This window comes from Oenanthe melanoleuca, chromosome 4, assembly GCF_029582105.1.
Source record: "Oenanthe melanoleuca isolate GR-GAL-2019-014 chromosome 4, OMel1.0, whole genome shotgun sequence".
Lineage (NCBI taxonomy): Eukaryota > Metazoa > Chordata > Aves > Passeriformes > Muscicapidae > Oenanthe > Oenanthe melanoleuca.
This window is the reverse complement of record NC_079337.1, coordinates 15,475,802-15,497,435: the sequence shown is the minus strand read 5'-3', so window position 1 is coordinate 15,497,435 and position 21,634 is coordinate 15,475,802. Positions and strand designations below refer to the sequence as shown.

The 21,634-nt window shown below is 38.5% G+C and overlaps 1 long non-coding RNA gene across 1 annotated transcript; it reads left to right on the top strand.

Annotated features, from left to right (window-relative positions):
• Window positions 1–12,460: 12,460 nt before the first annotated feature.
• Window positions 12,461–21,228, top strand: LOC130252420 (uncharacterized). The gene is made up of 3 exons (XR_008840353.1): window positions 12,461–12,648; window positions 19,404–19,540; window positions 20,851–21,228. It is a non-coding gene; the product is annotated as an uncharacterized LOC130252420 (long non-coding RNA).
• Window positions 21,229–21,634: the final 406 nt, after the last annotated feature.

Here is a 21,634-nt window from a genome sequence, read left to right as displayed (position 1 = left end):
TTCACTGTCTCCCTCTATCCCTCCCTCTCTCTCTCTCTCTTTTTTTTTTTTTTGAATCTCCAGTGATCTTATTAAGTAATGTGCTTAAGGTTTTGAACCCATCACTGATCATAATGGCCTCTGCTTGTCATCCAAGCAGACCTCTTGCAACCTCTGCCTGGATGCTGAAGAAGAAACTTCCTTACACTGCTTTTTCTATAGTTCTTGCATAGCTGAGTGTCTTGACTAACTTTATTTTTTTCCCTAAACTCTCACTTTCTCCATTATAGTGAGATCTATGTGTTGTTTCTTCCAAAGAATAAATATCCAGAGGTCTGAAATCCAAAACTTTATAAAATATTATATGAAAACCGTGGCCTTGTAAGTGCATTTGTAAATGTCTTTAGCCAGTGTGTGTGCTGTCATACCTTTAAGACAAATTATTTTCTTTCTTGGACCTGATTTTAAGCTGAATTTGTTTTACAAGAAGAGCTGGCCAGACAATAAGAACTACATTTTTGTGGCAGTGTTGGGGGATTTCAGTGCAAGGTGCTGCACCTGAGTCAGGGCAACTCCTGGTTTCAACATGGGCTGGGGGATGAGCAGATGGAGATCAGCCCTGCCCAGAAGGGCTTGGGGCTGCTGGTGGAGGAGAGGCTGGACTTGAGCTGGCAATGGTCACTCAGAGCCCAGAAAGACAAACACATCCAGAGCAGTGTGGGCAGCAGGGGAGGGAGGGGATTCTGCCCCTCTGCTCTGCTCTGCTCTGCTGAGACCCCACCTGTACTGCTGCAGCTCTGGGGTCCCAGCACTGGAAGCACTTGGACCTGATGGAGACAGTCCAGAGGAGACCACCAAGATGACCAGAGGGATAGAACACCTCTCCTATGAGGAAAGGCTAAGAAGAACTAGGATTATTCAGGCTGGAAAGAGATGGCTAACGGGTGATCTAATTATGGCCTTCCAGTACCTGAAGGGAGCCTTCAACAAAGATGCAGAGTGACATGCAGTGACAGGACAAGGGCAAATGGCTTTAAACTGAAAGAGAGTAGGTTTAGACTAGATGTTGGGAAGAAATTCTTTTCCAGGAACAGAAACAGATTGCCCAGATAAATCGTGGATGTCCCATCCCTGGCAGTGCTCAAGGCCAATTTGGATGGGGCTCTGAGCAACCTGGATTACTGAAAGGAGCTCTTGGAACTAGATGATCTTTGAGGTCCCTTCCAACCCAAACCATTCTATGATTCTATGAAATTTGTCCTTGTTCTTCATTAGAACAAACAGATAAAGAGAGAGTCCAAAGGTGTGTGGGAAAGAGGAAATTTACCAGTCCACACTCCAAGAGCCCATACTCTGAATATAACATGTAAAAATTCCTAGCAAGAAGGGAAATTAAAGAAGAGGGATATATATGAAAGTATCACAATAGCTGGAGCAAAACTTTCCCTGAAGTACTACCTTCTAAGCACTTTTCTCCAAATCATCTAGATTTATATGTGAGAGCTGGAACTGTGACTTTTATAAAGCTTTGAAAACCGTTTCAAATTTTCTTTTATGAATCTTTTTGTTTAATTTTAATTTCGCTGCATAAATAGACAACATTTTCTAGCATTGTCAAAAAGCCACTTAGGCAGGATGTTATTTTAGAGCTCTGTTTCTAAACTCAGCTATATGTCAGAGACTGTTCCGACCTTCCTAATTCTGACTGTAATTGCCATGATGTAGTTTGTGGCTATGTCTTTTGAAATAGGATGGCTTCCAAAAGAGGAGCAATGATTCCCTCCTGACATAGGAAACCACAAGCAAATATTGCCATGACATACACCCATTACTGCTGACGGTTTGTGTTCTCTCTCTCCACTGCTATCTGTACAATGTTTCCCTCCTTTAGAACACAAAAATGCGCTCTGGTGGAATGTTACAGCTGGATATTTGTCTAGAATTGTCAGAGATTAAGTGGTTAGATTTAGCTTAACATGATTAGAGCCACAATAGCAACTTCAAAATAGGTATAATATATGGACTGCATTCTTGTTAGTCTTGGACACAGCTGCAAGGGTCTTGGTGAAGGGCTATAACTAGGTTGGGTTGTTCAGGTGCCTTTCAGCCCCCTGATCATCTGGTAAACATGCCCACAGCATTAAGGAATTTAAGATTATTTCATACATGTTCTCATTCTGCTGTGGAATTGCAGTGAAGCCTTTCAATACTTTCCATCTAGGCCCCAGTAAAAGAGGCATGTCCACTTCTCTCTCCCCAGGGACTGGAAGATTAGATCTGCTCTCTCTTTTTTATCCTGGTGGAAAGTATCTGGTTTTACCTCTTGTTCTATCCTCTATGTAAGTTATCTATTAGGGATCTTTTGGATTTTTTTTAATGAAAACAATTTTTCCAGAAGTTGTTGTTGGGTTTGTTTTGGTTATAGTTTTGGGTTTTTTTAATATATGTGTGATTAATCCTAGTTTTGATGTGCCATGCAGGCAGGCAGCCTTCTCTTGCCTTAGGTGATAATACACAGCCTACTTTGCTTCTTTTCTTGTGTTCTCTCCACACACAAATACCAACAGAGCTAAGCCATTGTAAACAAGAGTGCAGAAGCAAGAGCCTTGAATAACCACTGAAGAGGAAAGATTTACTGCTGAATAGATGTTCTGGCTGCCAGCACTGAGACTCATTTTTCAGCTGTTCTTCAGGCTGTTCAATTATCAACAGGTGTTCCTAATAGGAGAAGCGGTATGTTGCTGATTCATTCTCACCCTGGCTGCACCAACACACGTTCAGAGGGAGGTACTGTGGCAACAAGGTTGTGCAGGCAACCTGCAGTGCCTCTTCTTCAGACACCATAGCTGTATTTTTGAATTTGTAAATGTATTTGTAAGTGAATTTGTAAGTGTAAAATAACACTTCTACAGTTCTGTGCATTTATTGGCATCAAAATAAAGTACTGGTAGAAGCCCATAGCTGAGAGACTTATTACTTGTCTAGGAGTTAGTCTAAAAATTTCAGGGAATCCATACTTGGAGGCCAACTTCTCGAGGATTAGATGTACAGATTGGCATAGCTTAACTGAGCTTAATTAAGAAATCTTATATCACTTAAAGCAGGGAACTGAACCTAAGTTTCCAATTTTACAAACAAGTGTTAACTTTTATGGTCATCTAAGTTTCTTTCACATAATGCATTGAAGGCTTTGTTACATTTCTCATCACAAGCAGTCTCCAAATGTCATAGAATCATAGAATGGTTTTGGTTGAAAAGGATGTCAAAAATCATCCACTTCCAATCCCCCTGCTATGGGCAGGGACACCTCCCACTAGTCCATTGTTGCTTAATGCCCCCATCACTTTGAACATTGCCAGGGATGAATCATCCACAGCTTCCCTGGGCAACATGCTCCAGTGCCTCACCACCCTCAGAGTAAATAATTTCTTCCATGTATCTAACCTGTATTTCTCCTCTTTCAATTTGAAATATATTTTGTTAAGCAAGATTATCACTTTCAGGATAGCCTTGGGCCATACCCACATCAAAGAAAAAGAAACTGTCCAAACGTGCTTGTAACTAACACAAGCCAGTATCCAGATATGCTAAACTCTTCTGTGAACATGTGAAACAGTTGCATGAATCCAAAAAGGCTGCAAAACAGGCTCCTACTCATGCTGTCTGCCTGTGTAATAAACCAAGTAACACTACATTATCTAATGGTCTCCTCTTGCTTTAACAAACAGATCTGTGATTGTCATGCACTTTAGGAAAACCACAGCATCACCCCATTACACTCATGTTTTGGATGGCAGATGATTACAGATTGGCTGCCTGCATGTCCAAAATCCAAGATATCAGTATGAGAAATTAGTCATAATTAAATGTGAATATCTGAATGGCAGGAAGGTTACTGTGCTTTAAAAAAATGTATTTTAAGAAGGGCCACGGGTGGCAGGGAAGCAGTGGCAGTGTGGGCATTGTCTGGTAGAGTTGAATCTGATGATTGGTCCATTCAGACCTATATTTGCCCTCAACAGCAGCTTTTACTTTATATTTCACAGGGAGATAAGCTAGTGAACAGATAGTCAGACCTATATCCCTTCTAAAACACTGTGTTGTTTACTTGGTATAAACCTCTGAGATTTTTCCATATCCATATCTTTGAAAGCTTCTGAATTACTGATTCTAACAACACTTTATAGCAAGGATTTTCATAAGGGAATGTGTAGGATGGGAAAGCTTTTCTCATGATCAGCTTTCAATTTTCCATATTTAGATTTCAAATCTTGTTTGTGAAGAAGATTTTCTTCCCTTTACAGCACATTTGGACTCTGTGGGTACCTTTTTCATACCAGATTCTGCATTTTTATTTTCTAAAATTAATAACATGAACGTTTGACTTTCCTTAAAGAGACATTTCCTTGCACTTAGTTAATTCCCAGGGGCAATTTCTCTCTTTGGCATACAGTACTTTGTGAAGAACCACCTCTAAAGTAGCATTTTCATTGTAGGTTTTCTTAATTATCTTTGAATTTTTGCAGCTGTGCTTATCTGGGGTTGGGGAAACAGTCTACTTTTTTTTTTTTTTTTTTTTTTTTTTTTTTTTTTTAAATTAAATAGCAGATTTAAAGCCCAGTAAAAATACAAATTATTCCTACTGCATTTGTTACTTTGTCAACACTGAATTTCCCTTCCCATTGCAGTTCCCAGTTTTTTAGTTTGCTTATGTGTCTTGGAACCTTTGATAAGGGCTGATATAGACAAGGGAAGGTGAACCTTTTTTCATGTGATGATTTATTCCCTTTCTCAAATTTTACTAAAGTTTTGGTTCTTCTTTAGGGTGAGATGAGTTTGTATGGTTAGCAGTAATTTGGTCTCTCCACTAATGAGGAAGACTATATTTTGTTTCTTCAGAATTACAGCAAAGACTGGGCAAAGAATGGATTTTGCATGACATTCTAAACAAATACATTAACATGTTTATCTGATGAAACTGATTTAAAATTGGATCTAGCATTCTAGATGCAGCATTAAGCATCAGTACCTTTTTAGCCAGAAGAAAAAGATTGTTATGGAACTTCTTCAAATATTCTTTGTATTCAACTCTGTTGAAAGCTCTAGTGTCAAAATGGGCAAAATGATAACTTTATTTTGATCTAATGTATCATTTACAGTAACTGTGTTCATATCTCAGAAGTCACAGTGTCTATTTTACATTAATCATCATTGCATTATGGCTTAGTTTCAGTAAAAGCAGTCAGTTTCTATGCTGTTGGTGAGGGCATTTCCACAACTCAGCTTTCTTATTTTAAATTAAAACTTGCTTGTTAATTTCCTGGATTTACAGTGCCTAAGTTGAAATTATTACAGTGAATCTCTGATGTTTGGTTGGTCTCTTCCTTAAATTGTTTCAACACACCTTTAACCTTCCTGTCACTTTCAGGAATTTTAGCAGTTAAAAACGCATTTTCAGGGGTCAGATCCCTACTTCAGTGGGAATCCACATGTTTTCAAGGTGGCTGCATGGCTGACACAAGGAGAATTGTCACTTTCTGGAAATTTTTAACCAGCCTTCTGCTTTCAGTAACATATTTGCTACATGGGAACTGTTAAGAGATTTCAGGACTGGAAAGGCTTCAAGCCTCCAAAAACGGAGAGAGTGGTGGGCACTGAGCAGGCAGTTCTTTAAAATGCCTGTAATGTGCAGAACACTGCATGGCAGTGGTGCCATAAACAGACACAGCAAGTACAGCTGCCAGTACTCAGCCCTGTGCAACTTTGCCACATTTTAAATGCCTCCAGCCAACACTTTCAGCAGCAGTTTGTCTCAAGCTGATGTTTTTATTACATTTGCCTTATATTTAAGTCACAGCTAAAATGATTAATTAAATTAGGGAGAAATTAATTTTGTGGCTTTTTCTTTTTTTCTTTTTTTTTTTTTTTTTTTTTTTTTTCACTTTTCTGGAAAGTCTTAGCTGTTCCTAGAAAAACTGCACTTTTTGTTGCTGAAGAGAACTTGCAGCATGGCTGGTCCAGAGAGATGTGCTTCAGGCAAATTTTGTGTCCAAGTTTAAAGTGTCTGACAAATCTGCCTTGGAGTGAGCTTAACAGAGGCTTCCTTGTGTGCTGCACTGCAATTCCCTGTGCTCCAGGAACAGCCAAAGGAGGGGTGGGCACATGAATTCTACATCTGCCCCTCCAGTAGCCCAAAAGAGGCACTTTGACATCAGGGCTGAACAAAGCTTCCACATCCACTCCTCCACAGGGCTGCCAGAGAGCGCCACAGCAGCTGACATGGAAACCAGAGAGACTTTAATCCATACTCTTCTGATTTGATTGTGGGGAAGGACAACTGGGAGATGCAGAAATAGAGGAATAACTTGTGTCTCTCTCTTTTAATGGCTGCAGTGATGAGCTGCAAGGCTAGATGAAGAATTGCATAATTGCATTTCCCTCCCAGTAACTTCAACTGCAGTTTCTTTCCAATCCCATTTCTCTCCCTCCAAAGCTCACTGGGGCCCAGGATAGGCAAAGTAATAATAACAGAACAAAAATCAAAAAATCCTAAAGGCAGGGATTTCTGACAGTGGTGGACACATCAATACACTGCATATAATGTTGACCCTGGTAGCTTCAAAGATATTGCCTTTGGTATGCTCAACCATTGCCTATTAGCAAGATGTCAAAAGGTCAGAGATGTCTGAAACTTGTTGGACACATATTTTTGCCTGGCTGCAGTATCTGAGCTGATAGTATCAAAGGCACTTGGTGATTAGGCAGAGGGACACATAATGGCTATAATTGCTTGAAATTCTTTTAAATAGATGAACTCTAAATAGATGGCATATGCAGAATTCGTAGTGAGACCTATATAGAATAAGGAATCTGTGTACATGTGTTTGGAATGTTATGGCCACTTTGCTGGTGTCTGCCACGTGGGAGTAGCATATGAATTCAAGATTTTCTATCACTCCACTTCATCACATATTTTCTCTGTGAGTTTCTGTGTGTAAGTACATTTATGCATCTACATCTTTCCCTGTGTACCTCTATCTACAGTGAACATCTGAAAAAAAGAAGCATTCCTATTCTTCTAGGTTTTGAGGGAATTGCCCCAGCTATCCTGCTTTTTGGAGAGAATGAAATTATAATATACAAAACAATGCCTGGATCAGCTTTATTCTATTTAGATTCTGGGCATAAAATCCATCCACATCCCCCCTCTCCCCTGTCTACCTGGATATCATATTAGCTGATGACTAGTTACACATCTGTCACCTTGGCTAGTTTTATTTAGAAATAATTTTCCTTTAAACCTCACACAATATCTATGATTCCAACCACAAAGATTCCTGTATTCTGTCACTCCCAATCAAGCTCACCAAACAAATCATAGTTTTATTGCTTCCAAAGCTGACAGTAAGATCTGTGTTCACCAAAGAGAAAGGTTAAACACTTTTCCATCTTATTATTCTTTTCAGATACAATGAAGCACCACGAAAATCCTAGCAGTTCTCAATGCTGTCATGCTAAATTAACATATATTTTTAAGGAAAAGCAGAAGATATTTGAGTAATAACTAACATAGGATTTTCATTTTGTCCTTAATTGTAACAGACAGTTGCTACTTCCTGTTTCACTTTTCAAGGACGTTGTGTTTGGTTTTGGGATGCACTGGAAGTATAATGTTACCAGGTCTGGAAAAGAAAATATGTGGAAAACCTTTCAGTCTGGGAATTCACCTGTCCAGTTAGAAACACTTCTTTTAAGTGTCTTGTATGAAATAAGTAGAGGATATCAGAAGAAATGAAAGTTTCTTTCAGCTATTGGTATGAGAAGGCAGGCATGAACAGTATTAAGATAGTATACAGAGATACTTTATTTAAAGATAATAATTACTCATAGATGCTTAATGCTTTGTTTTAAGTTCTGAGAAGTCAATTGGTTGCTTATAATTGTGTGCAACATTTCCCCACTGACATTTTCATAAACATGTGTTATGCATGTTGCTCTTGTTGGTATCATACCCTAAAATATCTTCTAACCAGCTATTAAGCCTTCAAAAGCCTTTATGAGTTTTTTTGCAACATGCAGTGAAAGCAAAGAGAGCACAGTTGCCATGTGAAAATATATATGAACTAAAAATTCCAGTGACCCCTGGGGTAGGTATTTAGTGTCAGTTCTTTCATCCATTTGAATATGTTCTTTTATCTGTTTTCAGTACTAAAGAGTCTAAAGGCAACCTGTGTCAAGTAACATCCTGATTAGAGGGCATTTTCTGAGATCATGACTATTTTTTCTGTAAAATTAAAATTATTAACTGATTCTTTATTGTAAAAGAGAATCTGGACATTATTGTCCAGAGTAGTTGGGGCTGAAAGGAGCACTGGAGGTCATCTTGGTCCAGCCCCCCTGCCTAAGCAGGTCACTCAGGATCTTTTCTAGACAGGAATATCTCTAAAGAGGGACACTCCAGAGTGCTTCTCTGGGATCCTGTGCCATTGCTGTCACAACCACACTGAAAAGAGTTTTCTTGTGCTCAGAGGGTAAAAAACCTCCCTGTTTTAGTTTGTGTCTACTGCCTCTGGTCCTGCCACTGAGTACAACTGAAAAGAGCCTGGCTCCATCTTACTTGCACAATTCCTTCAGATATTAGGTCTCCATGAATATAAAATACACTATTTTGTCTTTTTAACAGTGATTTCAACTTGAAACAGAAAAATTTAAAAAGGTGCCTATCAGTGGCCTTTGTCAGTAACATGGCCTTCAGCAATGACATCTGAATGCCAAGCCTGACTTAATTTTTACAGAGTTTATTTATCTCTTTATGCCTTCTATTTTCTTTTATCCTAGCTACTGCTATTTGTTACTTCTGTAGAAGCTGACCTTCAGATTTTATCTCTCTGCCCTCAGCAGTAGAGGTGCCTGGTGGCACACAGGATGTTCCTTTCTTTGAGACCTTCCCCTGTAGTACAGCTCCTCCATTGTTCTCATTTTGGTCTAACCCATCCTACACTTGGCTGTGTTTCTCACAACGTCCTGATTTTCTTGCCCTAAAGTTTGCAGGATGCAATCTGGGGCTCCTGCCTGAACTTCTCAGAGAGAAGCAGTCAGCACCCAGCTAAAACAAGCCCCAAGTTTGTTCTAGATTTTGTTGCAGCCTTTTAGAGAATCAGTCCATGCTATACTAAACATTTCTGCTTCTGGTCTCTTCACAGACTGAGCCTGTGTCCTCGTTATGGTTGGCTGAGCCTGTGAAGGGTGAAAGTTTCACCCTGGCAGCACCAGTGATGAATTTTACAAGGGAAAATCACCTGTTCTGCTGTTTCTACTTCCTCTCCTTTCCATTAAAAGGCTTAATCTCTTTTGTCCTTGTTTCTGAAGCTTATGCTTCAGTATGTCCTGTCCTCTGAATTATTTCTCCCATTTAACTGTAACTTGTGGGGAAGACTCACAGATGCCACAAATCCACTCCATACCTTTGTTTCTCTCTCTGTGCTACTTTGGTAAGGACAGAGTACTGCAAAATAATAAGAACAATGTTTAAAACTCACTAACATTCCAGTTATTCTTCCATAAGTTTTTATTTTCTTTTTGTTAATTTTCTTTTTTTCTCCCACTTTTCCTGTTCCATCCATCGACTGCTTGTTATTCTAGGGTGTTCCCTTTGTGTTTTGGCTGCATTATATGGAGCCCCAAGCTAAGGATCTCTAATACTTGTTTGGAACCTGTGGCTTCTATTATGTTATGTAAATATTTAAACATTGAGATATTTTGCATAGCTCTGAGAAAATATTTTAATATTTGACATGTCCTAATTTCTCCAAAGTAAGAAAAGAACATCTTGTTGCCTTTTTAGATATACATTCCTCGGGGTGTACAGGACCTCAGAAAAAGGCAGATGTATAGCCAGTGCATCATTTCTTTTAGGCACTGGGCAGACAGAGCAGTGCAGACTGTGTGGAAAGTGATGGATGATGGAAAAGGAGTGCTGATTCATAGGAAGGGTGGGAAACCATAGCAATTCAACTGAAGCCAAATGATGTTGGGAAAAGCGGTTTTCTAATTGGGTCTGGACATGCTTATTGTAAAGAGGCATTTCTGAGTGGAAAAACAGCCCTCTACTGTTAATACAGGAAGTGGAGAAAAGAAAAAATGAAAATAAAAAAGATTTTCATTTTATTTTACCCTGTAAGATATTTGTCTTTGGTCCATTCATTTCTTGTTTGTTTGGTTTGGGGTTTTTCAAAGTTTATAACATGATTTTCATTCTTCCTTCTCATATTTATTCCCCTCAGCCTAACAGAGTTAATGGAGATTCTTAGTATTTCCAGTTTCATTTCAATGGGTAGGCTCGGTGGAACAAAGGATTATTCAAAATAATCAGGATGGACAGATTCTGCCCTGGCACTTTTCAAAGGATTCTTTCTCAGGGTTAAAGAAAGAGAAATATTTTGGCTGACTGTCTTCTTTAACTTCTGCCTACTTTGTATTCTTTGATATTTGGGAATTATCCCAAATGCTGTCCAGTTCTCTAAGGGGCTGCCTGAATAGGAAATGTCTCCTACATAAAGCAGTGTGGCTTTATGGGAAGAATTGCTGCTTGGTGTGTTGATGTGCTTTCTGCTGATGTAGTGGGGTTCAGTACTTTGTAACTGTCACTTTGAAATTTTTCTGTGGACTACTAATAAAAATGGGGATTAGGGAATACTGCTGATCCCACTCCAGAACAAATATTCCTACAGAGAGAACTAACATGCAGTTTGTTTGTATCTGCTTGGAATTTAAAGAAGATGCACTGCAAGTAAAATGGCAGTGGATTTGCTACTAGAGGGTTTTTTCTCTTCTGTTGTGCCTCAGCCCTACAGGTAGTGGTACAAGATTTGCAGTTGCTCCAAATCTTTTGCATACTGATGCTAACTAGACTGACCTCCTTGATATGCTGTGAGAATGTTTTACATCACACTAGCCAGAGTAATTTCCATTTCTGCATTTTAATTCTTCCCTTTTCACTTTGAAATTCTCTCTTCCTTCTTTCAGAAGTAAATATTAGTTCTATAGGGTTAAGATAGTCAAACACATTGCATATAAATGGACTGGTTTCTTCGAGATTTTATGAATCTCTTCCAGTTCTGTACATTTTGTTTAAAAATATTGATAAAATTAGGCTCAGAGTTTACTGGCAGTCATTGCTTCTGTAGCCAAAGATGTGGAAGAGTTAAATTGCAAGCATAATTTCTTTATCCAAGATAAAGTGGGTAAGACCTGTAGGTGCACACCAGCCTCAAAAATCAGGACTTGCTGTTGACTTTCCAAATGAATTTACTGTCCAATATCTCAGACACAAACATTTACACCTGGGTTTTCAAAGCATTTCAATGATATTTCAGATTAGCCCAGTAAAATCACATTGGAATTTCTGGGGCTGCTGTGTGTTTTTTTAAAATCTATCTTCCACATAACTTTTGCAGAACCACTAGGTTTATTCTCCTTTTTTTTTTTTTTTTCTTCCCATACATACTAACATACTTTCTGTTATATATTAACATATTTGCTGTTGCTCCAGAGTCAGGGAAGGTTTGTTGTGTGTTGTTTTTAAAAAATATTGTTGCTTCGAGATTTATAATATGACTTTCAATCTGGCTTACTTGTTGTACTTCCAAGTAAGAAAGAGTTCTTTTTATTCCCTTGGGAAACTGCTTAATTGGGATCTATTAGAAAAAGCATTGTGTAATAATAAAAGCTGTTTACATAATATGGAATACAAGGATTAAGCAAACCTACCACAGTCCCAATAGAAATAATATCAAATATCTTCAGCTCAAGGACATATGTCAGGCTAGGGGTTTTTTGCTTGGGGTTTTTTTGAATAGTGAGGATGTTCTTCTTTTGTTGTGTTTGTTTTTGGGGATTTTTTTTTTTTTTTTATTTGTTTTGTTTTATTCTGTTCTGCTCGGTTTTTCCTTTTGAAGGAATCATCTTCTTCCTTTCTAAAAACATCCTTCCTTCCTTTCATAAAACATCCTCCAGATAGGCAGAGCTGTACATAAATTATTCTTTCGGGTAACTGTCACAACATTAAGACTGTCTCGGAAATTGCACTGTCACCTGAAATGTTCACCAAGTGATGGGCAGCCATTTTCTCAGAGGAAAAGGTCATAAAGAGATGGAAGAATGATAATTAATAACAATTACTGTGTCAGATCTCTCTTGGGATTTTTAACATTATGATCAAGGGCTAAAAGGAGCTGCCTGGAAGGAAAGATTTGTGTCTGGAGTCCATAAACTCCAAAGGTATTGCTTCCAAGAAGGTGGGTTTCATCCCCTTCTGAGGCACAAATCATTTGACATTGTGTTGCATTGTCAATAATGAAAAATTTGCCAGCTATTTAGATACCCTGTGTGCAAAGCTGTTTTCTGATTAGGCAACTCCCTTCAGTCTTCCTTGGTCACATGCATCAAACGTGGAAAACTGTGGCTTTCCAACACAGAGCTTCTGAAACACAGACATTTAAATATCACCTCTGCTGGCCCTACCAGTGGGATGGGGATTTCTGTGTGCATCCTTCTGAGCTCCATTTGCTCATCCTAGAAAGCAGAAATGAGCCTGCAGAGCTCTGCTGGCCAGCACGGATGGAAGGGGAGCTGGGAGTGCAGAGATGTTGGGGACAGAGGAGAAGGAAGGTCAGAAGAAGAGGAAGAAGCACAGATGCACATGTGTTTAGGGTTTCCTGGTACCTGCACAAGCTGATGCCATGGCTGCAGAGGAAGAGGGGAAGCGTGGGCAGCTGGGACAGAGCAGACAGCAGGGTCAGTGGACAAATGTGGTGGAAATGCTGCTGCATTCTGTTCCCACCCTGTCTGATAATGAATGCCAAGCATGTGTGTTAACATTGCTGAGCTAATTATCTCTTGGCACTGTGATAGCAACAGTTTCCAACCTCATGCTGAACTGTGTGGGTTTGCCACAGCCATGAAATTGTATCAGACAAAGAGAAATTCAAATTTCCAGGAAAATCAAGTGCATACAAAAATAAATCCCAGCAGGACTGTGCAAAGCATTGGGCTTCTCTAAAGCTAGCCAAGGGTACAAAACTGTGTACATCACTTTGATTTACTCAGATCAAAAATGAACCAACAGAAAGCAGAACAGTGTTGGAAGTTATACTTGAAGAATATCCATGCCTGGAGAAGCTGAATAAATTGAATACTCTATCTGGTGTTCCTCTCCAAAGTACTCAAGTGACATGAGACAAGCATTCACATTCATGGAAAACTCTGAGATGGGAGAAAGCCCTTGATGTTGAAGTGCAGCCACTGCACAGTAATTTCTGTCAAGTTACTGGTGGGGAAGGAGTCTTGTGTATTGTATTGTCCCTTGGGAAAGCACTAGGTGGACTTAAAATTTGGAAATTACCTGATCTTAACACAGCCATTTCCTGAAAGAGGAAAGAACTCAAGAAGCAAAATTCTGTCTTTCCAGCAGGATGTTAATCCAGCAAGTCTCTGGAAAAGTGCAGTAAACATGGAGAACCTTTCACTTATAAGAGCTTCCCACTGGGTATTATGGATTTTAGTCTAAAGCAAACAGCTTTTGAAGATCCTCCTCCTACACTCTGTTCTTGTTTGGCAGCATCTACTCTAGTCATATGGAACAAGGGATGGTATTTCAAAATGTTGTGGTTAGCTTGTACAACTCTATTGTCCATCTTCTGCACAAATGTTGCAGCAACTTACATATGGCTGCTGTCTAGGGGGCTTTCAGGAATTCAGAGTCAAAAAGATCCTGCCTTAGGCTATGAGGTAAAGTTAGAAGAATGAGATCTTGAAACAATTTAACCAAAGAATTTTTGGCAGAGCCATACATTCTTTTGCTTGATCTGCAGCTCTGGTAAGAGAAGACAAAAAAAAAAAAAAAAATAGGAGGATACTGCAGGAGGATAAATAATAATATAGAAACAATTATAACTGCCATTATTTATATTAGTAGCTCTACTTTACTTTAAAAGCTATGTTCAGTTTTAGGTACTTGATCATAAAAAGGATAATGCAGAGTAAATTGAGGTTCAATAAGAATGAGTAGGGGTATGGGAAAATGATAGTAAAAAGGGTGGTTGAATAAATTGAAACTTACAGAGAAGGTGTGTGACTGCTGCAATTCAAAATAAGATGAAACTGCCATTGATTCTCATTGAACAAAATTAATGACCAATGTAATGTGACACAATAAGATAATAGAAAATAAGAAAAGGATATCATAAAGGGGAAACCTGCAATTGCTGTGCAGAGGAGCAACTAGGAACTCTATACAGGAGCAAGTACGCTTGAACTCTGATAAAATGAATGTTTCTGCAAAACATACACAATAGATTATGCTTCTCACAAACATCAGAAACTTGAAGCCTTTTCAGGGACTAAGAGAAGAATGGCCTCCTTATTAAAGAGCAAAGAACCTGAGCTGCAGTAGCACTTCTAAAGCAGCATCAGATTGTAAAGACTTCAGGCCCCTTCCAAACACTCAGACCTTGAGGCATTTGGCAACTTCTTCCTGGCAGAAAAGGATAAACATCATTAAGGTTCACATGGTATCTCTTTGTGGCTTCTAACATGTAAGGTGACAGTCCTTCCCAGAGGAGCAGGAGTTTGTGCTGGATGTTTTGGATCTGCCAGAAAGCTCTTGAGTTTCTGCAGCCTGCTGGAAGAGAGCTCCCCTTTCCCATTCTGTGACTCTTTGCAGGGTTGATTTTGCTCTTTGTGCCACTCTCTACAGCTCCCTGCTAAAGCCAAGCACCACAAACTCCATTTGTGTTTCCAATTACACATGTGCTTTAAATCACCTCTGCAGTCACAGAGCTGACCCCTGTCTGCACCTTTCAGACACGGGTGAGGCATTGTTTGATGTCAGCTTTGCAGGCTCCTGCTCAGTAATGCACAGGGGCTCTCACTGCCCACGGCCATCACTGGAGACAAATGCCTATTTCCTACCCAGTGATCCTAGGACAACCTACAGTAGCAGGTATGCTTTAACCAGATTGTTTTCCAGGGGGTTTGGTGCTTTTTGAGTGTTGTTTTGACATTGTTTCCATTTTGTCCCCTTTACAAATGTGGTTTTTGATTGTGGAATTTTTGCCTTTAGCGAGTGAGATATGGAAAAGGAGACAGAAATAGTCAAAATTAGGATGGACTTCAAAATAGGGTAAAGATGATTGTTTTGAAAGCATTATCTGGAAGAAAAGGAACTGTGAGAAATAAAAAAATATGACTCAATCTGTATAACAGTGTCCCATGTCAGGCTGGGCAGCTCCCAGAAATCCCTTCCAAATGAACTTTTTAGTTGATGCTGTGTTTCATCATGTCATACAGTTGTTGCATGGGCTTTATGGCAGCATGGATAGTACCCAGACAAGAGGACAACGATTTCTTTTACACAGTATCTTTGCATTGCACCCAATTTAACAAATTCTACTTTTTTTTTTTTTTCAGCTTAACCTTGTCCATGAATTATGTGATTCTTCCTAGAATTACATATCACTAATGTGAAGGAGCTCCAGTTTTGTGCTCAAATGTCTGTTACCCCATTTTGAAGCATTTCTGAAAATAAATTGTATCAATAAATTTTGAAGAGCTAAGGCTTGGTATCAGACACAGTAAGTTATAATCACTCAGTGTATTTTGATCATAATGAGAAAATTCAGTGCTCCTCCTGTCAGTGCTGCAAACTATCAATTGTTCTGACAGATGTACACACTTAGAAAGTAGGAGGAATGAAAATGTTACTAACATTAATTAGTGATGACTGCATTTCACCATAGATGGATCTAAAACAAGCAGATTCCTGAGTTGCTTATGCTGGACTATCTTTTGCCTTAAAAAAAAAGTTCTTTTTTAGCCCCACAAAACACAGAATGATGCATTTGATTTTTTTATAGCAGGGCCTTAAGTTTGTGACTGCTACTTGTAATCAGAGATATTGTTTTGCTTTGGTTTTCTTTTTTAAACAATATTGTGTTAGGATCAGGTGATTGATGTGATTCCAATTTAGTTTAACTTGTCAAATTGTGCAATATAACCATAGGATAAGTGTAGGAGATGCATGACTGGCTCTGGCTGACTCAGAAGCTGATTGTGCCAAGGGAATTTTATAATTGTCTACTAGAAAAAAGTGAATTTTCAAAAACATTACCCAAATTTTATCTTGGCTCTTAAGCAAACACATTTTACCTCTAAGTCAGTTACATGAACACACTCATGTCATTCCACATCCAGTATAATTATTTAGGAGACATCCACAAAGACACCAAATTTGTTTTGCTGTTATTTCACACTAAAAATACCAAATCTTCTGACAGTATATTCCAAGGTTAGGAAATAATTTTATAGCATTTCTTCCAGCATTTTCTACCCTCAGTCTGTGAGCAATAAGGCCTCTTGCTTTTATCATTTATAGATTTGGCTCAGTCTTTTATGTAACTTCCGAGTTCATCTCTAAATTAAACAGTTGCAGTCTTTTCCCTCACAATGATCTATTGAGCATCTCTCACTTTGTCGATGGTTTTCTTTTTTTTTTCCTGTTTTTTCTGCACTGTGGCAGGATGTGTCCCGCTCCTTTCCCCTGCTGCAGCGTGCTGTATCTGCAGTCAATGGAGTGAAGTGTAGGGTTTTTCTGCCACCATTAGGGTGGGAGGTGTACATGCAGCTGCTCAGAAACAAGGCTGGAGGGGGACTTAGGAAGGCAGAAGGATAGGGACTGAAGCAGCATTGTCTCTTGTCTGAATAGATTACAAAATTTTGGAGCAAAAATAAAAGAGGCTACAGCCCTTTGCTCTTACCCTGCAGTGCAGGATCAGGGCAAAAAGGCATTGCAGGAAAATAGAGGTGTGTACAGTGAGTGAAAACTAAGATACTCACTTAAAATGAGTGAAAAAAATTACTAAGAGCTCTGTGTTTGCTCCTATCTGAAACCAGAAAGTAGCACGAGGGCAGATTATCAGCTGAGATTCCTGATAAAGAAAGCACTTTGCTGGTACTATTCAGGAAGCACTATACAGCTCATGTAAGTGTAATACCATATCTAATCCCTGGACACAGGCTGAGTTTCCCATCCTTGAAAATTACCTGCCAGAAATGGCCTGCATTGCTCTCAGATATCTGAGTTCATAGTTTGTTCTAACATATCAGTAAGGCTTGCTGCAAACCTAGTGTCTCCTTTTTGTCACCCAAAAACTGTGACAAAATGAAACCATGATAAGGATTTCTGTGGTCCCATGTTCACCACAGACCAAATCAGCACTCTTCAGAGTAAACCAATGCCTTCACAACTAGCCTTTATTTTATTATTTTGAGATTATTAAAAAAAAAAAACAAAAAACCGTACGTTTTCTTTTATACAGATTATAATCAAACACAGGGAGAAATGTTATTTTGTTGGAATTGGTTTAGTTTAAGTCTGTTTTATATTTGTTTTTATTCCAATGAGGAATTTGTTTTGATTTTTTTCCCCCTCATGCTTTAAATGCTACTAGCATTTTCCCAGAAATGAGTACAGATGGGTCTCAAGATTCTGAGATTTGTGGTTGTTAAATTTGAAGCAGTCAAACATTGTAAAATTTAAACTTTAAAGAAAGTATGTCTAAGACTGCAGCCCAAGAGAAGCTGGATGAGATTGTGTCCACTCAGCCCTGTGTCCTGTTTTTTCCAGGAGCAAGAAGAAATATTCCATGAAAGAACATTGTGGTACAGAATTAGAATTAGGGTTGAGTCATATGTCAGGCATATTTGTCCCACTGCTACTCTCAAAGAGGACTTGTAGCTCTCCTGTAATCTCCCTCCCTGGCAGGAGAAGGATCAGGCAGACAGACCTATGTCTTACTCAGCTGTTATTGATTCTTGACAAGTCACTAGCATAGCTCTGCCTTAGTTTGCCCACCTGGAAAACGGCAGTGATGATGTTTTGCCTTTGAAAAAACTTCCTGGGGTCTCCAGTTAAAGGAAAAACCTATGGATACTTATGGCTGGAGCATTCTCCTTTGTTTTACTGGCCACTTCTAAGATTCTCTTTTCTGTATATTGCTACATATATGTCCTTGTCCAGAAGTGCTAAGGTTTTATGACAGGAAAAATTTTGTAAAATGTTTCTGTCCCTTTGTAAGAGTTGTTTCCTTGCCCAAGCAATTGACCATTTCTTGCAACCACTGTGATAACTATCTTTCTTAGACAATATATAGTGAAACTAAGCCCACATGAAAACATAAAGCTTACAGAAAATGCCTTTAAGAACTTATCTTTCTTAGATAATGGCAGGAGGCTGATTCCAGTGAGGAATTTCTATAGTACTGCTTTATTCACTGAAATGAATCAAAATTCTCTGAATTATGCCTCTTTCAGCAAAAAGCAAAATAGCACACATAATCAATTCCCTGTTGTGTTTTGGTTTGGTTTTGTTTGATTTTGTGCATTTGTTTGAGTTTTTTTGTTTGGTTTGTTTGGTTTCTTTTTTTCTCTTTCATTATTAGTACTGAATTGTAAGGACAAAATGGGAATTCAGGCAAATCCTTATCATATCCAATAGTGTTGCACCTGCCAGCTAAACTGTACAGTCCCTTCCCACCAAACTATTCTTTGGTTGCCAAATTTGGCAAGCAAATGAAGCAATGCATATAAAGAGGGCGTGGATCCTCAGGAGGCCTGGCTGTTTGGGATGTTTCCCAGAGTGCATAAAGGAAGCCATGTAAGTTGAGATGTAAAGATTTATCATTGATTCAGAAGGCAACTCTTCCTTTTTTTCAATGGATAATGAGGCAAGACCACCTTGAGGTATGTAGAATTATTGGATAGAAGTGGCTTAAAACTGCACAATGAAAACATTTTCTTGAAGCAGTTATGTATTTGGGTTCTTCTTGTTCTGATGCTGAAGTTCTGTGAGATTTTTATAAGGTGTTAGTGAAATTACAAGTAGTGTTATTACAGTAGCAAGATGAACATTTCACCAGTGCAATAAATACTCCTATACATGTGTGTATAGTGGTACACACATGACAATATAGTGTTTTAATTTATTATGAAGCTGAAAAGGTACCAGAGAGTGTCTCTGAAGGGATATAACCATTTTCAAAAGTGATCCCTTTAAAATGTGTGTATATTGTCTGCCAAGGACAGGATGCTGTGAATAAAGAAGGGATAGCAAGCTGTTAGACCAGCTTTGTGAAACTGGGTCTCTGATCCCAGTAATAAAGGACATCAATTTTACCTCTTCATCCTCTTCAGGTTGCCCTTTGATTTTATTAATAGTTTTAACAAGGCTAGTCTGAATCATTTAAGAAAATAATCCTTGTGAATGGGGCCCTTCCAAAGATGGTTAACAGCTTGTCTCCCACACTGGTCAGGAGAGATCCTTTGTTTTTGTAGCTCTCTCTTATGCCTATTTTTACTGTCCACAACAGGTACAGCTGTGCCAACATGGAGAACCTTATATGGTGATCAGAGCCCTGAAGTAGAAGATATAAAGAATTGAAGATTTTTAAGTAAACTGTTTTTTTTCTAGACCAACAATTTTCATTATTCTAGCTCTATCCACCAGGTAAGGAACATAACAGAGAGAAGCTGTTCTTGGCAAGGAAAAAAAAAAGATGAATGCACCTAGCTGTCTCATCATAATTACTTTCCCAGAAAATAGTAATAGACTACAGCATATAGAGTTTGCTTTCAGTTTTCATTCTTAGAGATACATATATTCTGCTGTAGTAGCTACCCAGGTTTTAGGAATTGTTTCCCTAAGAGGGAGGCATTGGGTTTGGGAAAGAATTAACTTGTATGAAATTTATTTTAGGGCTTTCTGTGTTGCATCCATATTAAAAAATTGCTTGGGTTATGCATGAGTATCAGGATTAGAAAAATGCCAATAAAATATATCCTCTCATGATTAAATTAAAAAAACCAAAGGAGAAACTCCACCATGAATGAGGAATGGAGCCTCAATTCAAGAAAAGAAATTTGAGGCATTTCAAAATAAAATTTGATTTCTCTGATTCAGAGGAAACCATCTAATCAAAAATTAATTTACTTTAGCTCATGTGAACTAGATGACTCCAGGTAGATTCCTGTCCTTTTGAGCTAGCAATGTCAGTAGCACAACTCAGTCAACTTTAGGGTCACAGTGTCACAACTTCAAAATTTGCACAAAACAGTATGGAGTGAAAAAGCAAATGAAAAAGTAAGAAAATGGGAATGCCTTTTTTTTCTTTTTTGACATCCTCTTGGATTTGTACCATTTTTAGCAACTATTCCAAAATCACCAGGCAATATCATTAGCATTGCTTTGCCTCTCAAGTAACTACAAAGTCTATCATCAAGCTCATATGCAGAGTTTAGGCTAAATATAGTGAATAACATAACCTCATGCAATTTGTGATTCTGTAAACACTCACTGCAGGGAGGGACTTGTCTAGTTTTTGGGTTTAAAGGGAGATAGCCTACCAAACTATATAGATCATATTCTCTAGACCACATTAAGAGTGTCATTCATAAACTGCAGCCATCTATCCAAAAGAATAATGAATTCCTAGGGGCCAAATTCAATACTGCAGAAACTCTTGGGTAGTAATGGCATTATATCAAGGTGAATTTTTCCCCATTTAGCTAAATATAGCTAATTGAAAAAGTTGTGTATGGAGGCAGGTAAAGCTTTGTTTGACTAATAGGGAGAAAGACATTAGGTTTGCTTTCCCCTTTGAATATCTGAGGTGTTCAGAAAGTGAAAATTACTTCCAGGGGAAAATTGCATCACAAAATGCATCCCAGGTTTGCATGAAAAACACATTCATATTTAAATTGAAGAAAGTTTTCAAACTATTTCTGTTTCTAACTTACTGCCTTTTCATTCTTCAACAGAAAGTAAAAATCCATGGGCAAATTCCAGGAGACTGAATGCTGACTCTCATGGCTTTGTGTGCCTTTTCCTGGAAACTACAATGAAGAAAGACAGAGCATGATGCACAGATTTCCAGTAGCCTGTCTATAGATAAGAAAATAGAAACAATCAAGCTTGTAGATAGCAACCTACCAGTTTCCAATATCCTTGGAAAAAAACTTTTTCCAGCACAACTGCAATTTCCCAGTGAGAACATTTTAGGCTTGTTAGATGGTAAGTTTTAATTTTGAACTGCACATAAACAGAAACATCAAAGAGGCTGTAATATCTATCCTCAACAACCAGGGAAATTTAAGAAAAAAACCGCAACCCCAGACAAAACAGAAAAAAACTTACACCAAAAACACCCCAAATCAAAACAAAACAGAAACAAAACAAAACAAAGCAAAACAAACAAACAAACAAAACCACCACAAAAACTAACAAACAAACAAACAAAAAAAAACCCCAAAAAACCTAAACCAAAAAAACAAACCTGAAAAACCCCCCATACAAAAGCCCCAAATATTAAAGAGAATTTTGCTTCATTAAATGTTCTTCCCACATTCTTGGAGCCACATTCCACTTATGTAAGATACCATATCTCATCAGTCTCAAGCAAGTTTTAGAGTGTTCAAGGAGAAGAATCCAAGGAGGTAAGGGCAGGGGGAAAGAGAAGCAACTGCCTGTATTCTCCTTACCTTGTAAATATACAAACTCACACAGTACTGCTGAACAATATCTGTCTCCATATGTGGCCTAATT